Consider the following 7,849-nt stretch of genomic DNA (forward strand, 5'->3'; position numbering starts at 1 on the left):
CCCAGGCTGGAGTGCAGTGGCGTGATCTTGGCTCACTGCAACCTCTGCCTCCCGGGTTTAAGCAATTCCCTGCCTCATCCTCTGAGTAGCTGGGATTACAGGCACCTGCCATCATGCCTGGCTAATTTTTTTGTGTTTTTAATAGAGACGAGGTTTCACCACATTGGCCAGGCTGATCTTGAACTCCTGACCTCATGATCCACCTGCCTCGGCCTCTCTAAGTGCTGGGATTACAGGCGTGAGCCACCACCTCCAGCCTTTCCTTTGCTCTTTGTGTGCAGGTCCCTGCCCTCACCATCCTGGCCTTCTTTCTCTTCTCAAATGTCCCAGGGACCTCTGTGCCTCTGCACATGCTACTCCTTGGCCAGGAAGGCCCCCCAACCCCCTAAGCCGATTATCCTCCAGGTTTCTGCACAACCAGCACCACCTCCGGAAAGCCGCGCCCCAGGGCTTGGCCGGGGTCCCTCTCTTTTTACAACTTTTGTTTTAGGCTGTGGGGTGCATGTGAATGTTTGTTACATAGGTACACTCACGTCACTGGGGTTTGTTGAACAGGCTATTTCATCACCCAGGAATTAAGTCCGGTACCCAAGTTATCTTTTCTGCTTCTCTCTCTCCTCCCACACTCCACCCTCAAGTATTGGTGCAAAAATAATTGACGTTTCAGACCGTGAATTTGAAATCATTATAACAAGGCTCAAATACATCTTTATTAACCAGAATAGGAACCATTTCAATCAATACATTTTTGCTAACGAGAAATAAGTTTTTTTTTTTTTTTTGTAGCATATAAATCTGTGCTTCAGGATTCAACAAACTTTTTTTTTTTTTGAGACGGAGTCTTGCTCTGTTGCCCAGGTAGGCTGAAGAGCAGTGGCGTAATCTCAGCTCATTACACCCTCTGCCTGCCAGGTTCAAGTAATTCTCCTGCCTCAGTCTCCTAAGCAGCTGGAATTACAGGTGTGCATCACCACACCCAACTACTTTTTGTATTGTTAGGAGATGGGGTTTCTCCATGTTGGCCAGGCTGGTCTTGAACTCCTGACCTTAGGTGATCCGGCTGCCTTGGCCTCCGGAAAGTACTGGGATTACAGGTGTGAGCCACCGTACCCGGCCAGAACTTCTTGAACCACCACTGCACAGAGCACTTAAAAGGGGACCCCTCATTAGCGGTTCCTGGCCACATGCATTGATGCTGTGAGTTGTCTTTGCTGCTTTACGACCCAGTTTGAACTCAAATAAGAAAATAGCTTGAATTTGCTTTTTGTCTAACATAACTTTCATAGCCTAAAATTAACATAAAATAAACAGCAAGTAATAAGTCATTCACGAAAAAAACTTAAGGTGAGAAATGTGCATTAAAATGATGTGTAGCTGAGTGTGGTGGCTCATGCCAGTAATCCCAGCACTTTGGGAGGCCGAGGCAGCTTGATCACCTGAGGTTGGGAGTTTGAGACTAGCCTGGGCAACATGGTGAAACCCCGTCTCTACGAAAAACACAAAAGTTAGACAGGTGTGGTGACAGGTAATCTCAGTTACTTGGGAGGTTGAGGAGCATTGCTTGAGCCTGGAAGGCGGAGGTTGCAGTGAGCTGAGATCAGGCCACTGCACTGCAGCCTGGGCGACAGAGCAAGACTCCATTTCCGAAAAAAAAAAAAAAAATGTATAGCATAACCACATTTATTTAAGAATATATTCCAATATCAAACGCAAATTTCAACAATGCAAGACAGCAGTTGCTTTTGCACCAACCTAATAGATCCCAGTGTCCGTCGTTCCCTTTTTTTTTTTTGCCTGCCCGCCCGCCAGTCTACCCTTTTTATTTTTATTTTATTTTATTTTGAGACGGAGTGTTGCCCAGGCTAGAGTGCAGTGGTGCAATCTCAGCTCCTAGGTTCAAGCGATTCTTCTGCCTCAGCTTCCCGAGTAGCTGGGACTACAGATGTGTGCCACCACACCCAGCTAAGTTTGTATTTTTAGTAGAGATGGGGTTTCATCATGTTGGCCAGGCTGGTCTCGAACTCCTGACCTCGTGATCCATCTGCCTCAGCCTCCCAAAATTCTGGGATTACAGGTGTGAGCCACCACGCCCAGCCCTGTTGTTCCCTTCTTTCTGTTGATGAGTTCTCATCATTTAGCTCCCACTTGTAAGTGAGAACATGAAGTGTTTGGTTTTCCGTTCCTGCATTAGTTTGCTGAAGATAATGGCCGCCAGCAACACCCATGTTTCCGAAAAAGACAGGATCTTGTTCATTTCGATGGCTGCGGGGGTCCCCTTTTAAGTGCTCTGGTGACCTGCCACGCCTTGCCTCTGTTGCTGTCCTTGCCTGTGCAGCGGCTTCTCTGGGTCCCTCTCCTTCACCAGCCTCTGAGGTCAGGATCCTCCCTACCTGTTGCCAGGTGTTCCTTTCCAGCAGGTAGTTTTTCAGAGGCCTAAGGTGTGAGAAGGAGGACCCATCACTGTCTGCAGGCACCAGGTTGGTGGGACATTGTTTGCTCATGCTCATGTTTCCAGGACCCAGAGCAGGGTGCTCAGTAGACGTTGTGAACTGACTAAATGTCCAGCTCACGTTTGTCAAGCTGCTGTCACCCCCGGGCACTTTATATTCCTTATCTCAAGTAACTCTCAAGATCTTCGTGAGGAAGGTGTTGTGTCCATTTGCAGGTCGGGAAATTGAGGCTGTGTAGTTTCAGCAACTTGGCTGAGCATGTGCAGTTAAGTGGCAGCGATCTCACTTCTGCTTAAGGTGGTTAAGAATCACTGGGGAGCGGGTTAAAGATGTAGGTTTCTGAGCCCCAATCCCAAGATTTCTGATTTTGTCATTGTATTTCTAATTTTTAAATTGTTTTATTTATACATTATTACTGTTATTTTTTATTGACACATTTGATATATGTATACAATTCGCAGTGACTAAATCAAGCTAATTAACATGTCAACTCACTTACCTATTCTGTTTTTTTTTTTTTTTTTTGACAGGGGGTCACTCTGTCATCCAGGCTGAATTACAGCGGTGTGATCGTGGCTCTCTGCAGCCTCGACCTCCAAGTCTCAAGTGATCCTTCCACCTTAGCCTCCCAAGTAGCTGAGACTACAGGCACATACCACCATGCCCAGCTAATTTTTTTTTTTTATAGAGAAGGGGGTCTCATGATATTGTCCTGGGTGGCCTGGAACTCCTGGGCTCAAGCAAGCCTCCAGCCTCAGCCTCCCAAAGTGCTGGGATTATAGGCATGAGTCACCAAACCTTTTTTTACACAGCCTTTTTTTTTTTTTTTTTTTGAGATGGAGTCTTGCCATCTTGCCCAGGCTGGAGTACACTGGTGTGATCTTGGCTCACTGCAAGCTCAGCCTCCGGGGTTCAAGTGATTCTCCTGATTCAGCCTCCTGAGTAGCTGGGGTTACATATGTGCACCACCACACTTGGCTAATTTTTTGTATTTTTAGTATTGCCAGGTTGGTCTCAAACTCCTGACCCCATGATCTGCCCGTCTTGGCCTCCCAAAGTGCTGGGATAACAGGCATGAGCCACTACGCCTAGCCCTACTTTCTGTTTGTGTGAATTGGACTACTACAGGTACCTCAGATAAGTGGAATGATATAGCATTTGTCCTTTTGTGTCTGGCTTATTTCACTGTCATAGTATTTTAAGCAAAGGCCCCTGGTAGTTCTCATGTAGGTGTCTGGTCCATTCTTTGAGAATTTATGGGAGAGGATGGTGACAGCGGGTGGGGGCTGTTCTGCCCTGGCTCAGGCTTTGAGGGTTGACTTCATAGGGATGGCAGGGGCCAAGATGAGTCAGCGAGTGTGGGCTGAGAGGCAGGAAGGAGGAGGTTTGGGTAAGAGTGAGAGAGGTTTCGGTAAGAAGGGCCCTGGGATGGGGGTCGCTGGTTTCTGGGAGGCATTGCTGATTGGTATGGTGTTAACTGAGGCCTAAGAACTCAGAGTGGAATAGGCCAGGCTCGGTGGCTCACGCCTGTAATCCCAGCACTTTGAGAGTCTGAGGCGGGTGGATCACCTGAGGTCGGGAGTTCGAGACCAGCCTGACCAACATGGAGAAACCCTGTCTCTGCTAAAAATACAAAATTAGCCGGGCATGGTGGCCCATGCCTGTAATCCCAGCCACTCTACTTGGGAGGCTGAGGCAGGAGAATCACTTGAACCTGGGAGGCCGAGGTTGTGGTGAGCCGACATCATGCCATTGCATGCCAGCCTGGGCAACAAGAGCGAAACTCTGTCTCAAAACAAAAAAAAAAAAAAAAGAACTCAGGGTGGAAGGACAGTTGTGAAAACTGGCCAGTGCAGGGAGGGTCTGTGAGCTGTGGGTCACAGGGGAGGGCGAGGAGCTGATAAAGGAAGGCCGGGTCAGGTGGGGGTCTGGCCGTGGGGTCCACAGAGGGTGAGAGGAGTCAGTGAGAGCCGCAGGGGTCAATCCAAGTAGAGGCAGGGGCTGGGCCGGCTCCAGGTCTAGAGGGAGGTGGTATGGGAAGTCAGTGCAGGCGACGAGGTCAGAGATGTAGGAAGTGGGGCGTGTGGGTGCAGACAAGGACTGAGATGGAGCCAACCCACTGCCTCACCAAAGGGACTGTGCATACTTCCTCCTGAGGAGGCCCCAGGTCATGGGCAGCCTCCTGGACCCGAGGGAAGATGACCCAGACCCTGGGAGGAGTGGTAGTCGCAGCCCCCAGGTCACCCAGGTATTGGGCAGATGGGCCTTTCTCTACTCTCCACCCCCTCCCTGTCCATCTCATCCCTCCCTTCCTTCATTCATGCTCTTCTGGCTGTTCTCAGCTTCCTTTCTCTCTTCCATTCTCTTTCTCCTGACTGCCAGTGTGCAGGGCTAGGGCAGGCCTGTGGGAACCCACATCCCAGCCAGTCTCCCACACCGAGGCCTCAGGGCACGTCCAGCTGCACCTGCCATGGGCGGCCTGGCCCCAGGGAGGCCTCTACTGGGCTCTGAACCTCAGCTTCTCCATTTGCAACATGTACAGTGATAGTGCGGGTTGGGCATTCCTAATCCAAAAACCCCAAATCCAAAATGCCCCAAAACCCAACTTTTTTGAGTGCTGGCCTGATGCCACAAATGGAAAATCCCACATTTGACCTCAGGTCACAGTCAAAACTCTGCTTAATGCACACAATTATTTAAAACATTGTATAGAATTGACCGGGTGTGGTGGCTCACGCCTGTAATCCCAGCACTTTGGGAGGCTGAGATGGACGGATCACCTGAGGTCAGGAGTTCAAGACCATCCTGGCCAACATGGAGAAACCCTGTCTCTACTAAAAATACAAAAATTAGCCTGCATGGTGGCTTATGCCTGTAATCCCAGCTACTTGGGAGGTTGAGACAGGAGCATTGCTTGAACCCAGGAGGCAGAGGTTTCAGTGAGCTGAGATTGTGCCACTGTACTCCAGCCTGGGCGACAGAGTGGGCACTCCATCTCAAAATAAGTAAATAAGTAAATAAATAAATAAGGCATTGTATAAAATTACTGTATACACATACCTTATATGTGTATAATGTATATATGAAGCAGAGATGAATTTAATATTTAGACTTGGGTTCCATCATCAAGGTAGCTCATTATGTATATGCAAATATTCCAAAATCCGAAAACATCTGAAATCAGAAACACCTCCAGTCCCAAGCATTTGGGACAAGGGATACTCAACTTGTACCAACTGCATGGAGTTGTCACGAGGATTAAATGAGAGCATTCATGGAAAGGGCTTGGGACGGTGCTGGGCACAGAGTAAGCGCCCAATAAATATTACCCATTATAATTCACAGAGGTGCCTGGTGGGGGTGTGGATTCACCGACTTCTTTTTCTTTTTCATAGTAATGCACATAGACACCAGAAAGGAGCAGAGGCCCTCTAGCTGAGTCAGGGTCGGGGGTGTGGTGGAGGTGTGGCTGCCATGTTGGTTTGACCCCCCCCAGGCAGGGACACCACGGGGCTCCCTGAACCAGGTGACCACCAGTCTCCAGGCTGCCACAGGAACCTAGTCCTCTCCCCTGGTCCCTTCTGTGCCGCACCCCCGTGTTCCCCAATGTCTGATTCATACTGGGGTGCTCCCTGGGTTTTGTACCTTCTTTGTCCTCTAGGGCAGTGGTTCTCAATCTGGGGCCATATCCTTCCTGGGGAACATTTGGCAATGTTTGGACACAGTTCTGGTTGTCACAACTAGGGGGGCTTCTACTGGCATCCAGTAAGTGCCTTCTGCCCCCCGGATGCCAGTCAAAGCCCCTCTAGTTGTGACAACCAAAGCCCCTTAGCTGCCTTAACATCCTGCAACATACAGGACAGCCTCCCACAGCAGAGTCCTCTGGCCCCAAATGTCAAAGGCGCCGCTGTTGAGAAACTGCTCCAGGGCAGCTTGGACTGTGTTTGCAGTCAGAAAAGACTCCTTAGAGAACTGCCACCTCCACGTGGGCCATCATCCCTGCAGCTGGCTGCAGGAGGCAGAAGCTGTTGCCTGACAAAAGTTTCTCTCCAGATCCTTCTTTTGTATTGGTGTACATAAAATCTGAAGTTCTTTCAGCTTGTAGGGGTTGAGCCCAGGTGGACGAGGCATCTCAGCTGTCCAGCAGGGACGGTCAGGTCTGGGGGACTGGAACAGGCCCAGCGTCTTGTATTATTTAGTTCTTCTATTGACGTTCAGCAGCTGGGTAAGCACTGGATTGTTGTAAACTATGTGGCTGTTTAGAAGTTTTGTTCTTTTCCCTGAAAGAAAAAAGAGATGAGAGATGAAGGTTGGCGGGAGAGGACGATCTGGTGGAAACCGTCATTGAAATTGATGTAGCTCACCTGGACGACCACTGTCAGACTCTTTAACCAGCACAAAATCCGCATTCCATGGCTGCATTAATGAGCATCTAGACGATGGGTTTTAAACTTCCCAACTTTTGTGGTTTTGGTCGCTAGGGACCAGAGCTCTAGTTACGAGTTATTCTCTAAACGCTGTGAGGTTTCTCATGTGATTTTTGGTGTATGATTGAGTGTGTGCACATGGGTGAACTGTGTGCTTTCTGTTCTTCCTATCTTGTCCACTTTGTGAACTCCATCAGTTTCACAGGTCACCTTCTCTGTTTCTGACACCTCTCCTTCTGGAGGAATTACCTGTTCCTATAGCTGGTCAAGAGACAAAAATTACATGTAGGCCCGGTGCGGTGGCTTACGCCTGTAATCCTAGAATTTTGGGAGGTCGAGGTGGGCAGATCACGTGAGGCCAGTTAGAGACCAGCCTGGCCAACACAGTGAAACTCTGTCTCTACTAAAAATACAAATAAGTTATCCAGGTGTGGTAGCAAATGCCAGTGATTGCAGCTACTAGGGAGGCTAAGGCACGACAGTTGCTTGAACCAGGGAGGCGGAGGTTATAGTGAGCCAGGATTGCACCACTGCACTCCAGCCAGGGTGATGTCTCGAACAAACAAACAAACAAACAAAAATTACAGCATGTTTAGTTAAAGATCCCAACTGGGGCTGGGCACAGTGGTTCATGCCTGTAAGACTAGTGCTTTGGGAGGCTGAGGCCAGTGGATCACTTGAGAACAGAAGTTTGAGACCAGCCTGGCCAACATGGTGAAACTTCCTTTCTACTAAAAATACAAAAATTAGCTGGGTGTGGTGGCGTGCACCTGTAGTCCCAGGTACTCTGGAAGTTTAGGTGGTAGGATCTCTTGAACCCGGAAGGCAGAGTTTGCAGTGAGCCAAGATCGTGCCACTGCACTCCAGCCTGAGCAACAGATTGAGATTCTGATTCAAAAAAAAAAAAAGATCCCAATTGGACCGGACGAGGTGGCTCACACTGAGCTAGGAAGCAGAGGTGGGAGGATTGCT

The 7,849-nt window shown here is 49.1% G+C and overlaps 1 protein-coding gene across 1 annotated transcript in view; it reads left to right on the forward strand.

The window, feature by feature from the left end:
• Positions 1–7,849, forward strand: part of AHNAK (AHNAK nucleoprotein) — an 84,519-nt gene that overhangs the window by 60,869 nt on the left and 15,801 nt on the right. The gene's annotated exons all lie outside the window — the stretch shown is intronic.

The sequence above is a fragment of the Sapajus apella genome, unplaced genomic scaffold (assembly GCF_009761245.1).
Source record: "Sapajus apella isolate SASKATOON/1434 unplaced genomic scaffold, GSC_monkey_1.0 scaffold14, whole genome shotgun sequence".
Classification (NCBI taxonomy): Eukaryota; Metazoa; Chordata; class Mammalia; order Primates; family Cebidae; genus Sapajus; species Sapajus apella.